Raw genomic sequence first — 699 nt, 5'->3', positions numbered from 1 at the left:
AATCTGTATGGTAAAGATGGAAAACTTGTTAATCACTTTGGAAATAAATCACTTTTTTTTAAAGGATTTGTACAAAAGAAAAAAAGCAATCTTTCTAATTCACTGCAATATTTCACTACTTCTGATATTTCAGGGTATGTAATTTTACCCTCTTATTTCCTCTGCAGAAATCTTTCTTCCATACCCATACTACTTTCTTAACAAAATCAGCTTCCTTTTTTTCAGAAATATCTACAATTTACAGACCATAAAATAAATGTCTTACCAGAAGAGAGAGAGAAAAAAAATACACACTTTAAAATTTTTAAAATAATATTCTTTGATAGAAAAAATATATCAATGAACACCCATAGTAGTACCCACACCTTCTTGCACAGTATTAAAAAAAAGATAAACAACTAATGATATGCAACTGAATTTTACACATGAAAGTACATACGATGCACAACAGTTTCTAAGAGGTATATTATGGACACTTTCTAAGTCAATTTGGTAATGCCACTCAGAAAAGGGCGTGGCAGCATTCTCTCTCTCCCTTTTATTACGAAGATTAGTTTTCCAGCATGTATGAGGCATCAGCAGATAGTGTACATACTCTAAATGACGGGCTTTACTGCAGTGATGCATTAGCCAAGTGTTAGCAGGACCCTGCAACAAATCTTATTTAAGGTGGTATATATATACTAATGCAAGTGTGAG

The 699-nt window shown here is 32.2% G+C and overlaps 1 protein-coding gene across 2 annotated transcripts in view; it reads right to left on the bottom strand.

The window, feature by feature from the left end:
• The window catches only part of LOC119588546 (cdc42 homolog), a 15,887-nt gene that overhangs the window by 6,262 nt on the left and 8,926 nt on the right, over positions 1-699 (bottom strand). The window lies entirely within an intron of this gene.

The sequence above is a fragment of the Penaeus monodon genome, chromosome 24 (genome assembly GCF_015228065.2).
Source record: "Penaeus monodon isolate SGIC_2016 chromosome 24, NSTDA_Pmon_1, whole genome shotgun sequence".
Classification (NCBI taxonomy): Eukaryota; Metazoa; Arthropoda; class Malacostraca; order Decapoda; family Penaeidae; genus Penaeus; species Penaeus monodon.
Note: the sequence above shows the minus strand (reverse complement) of the source record. Positions and strands in the feature narration are given on the sequence as shown.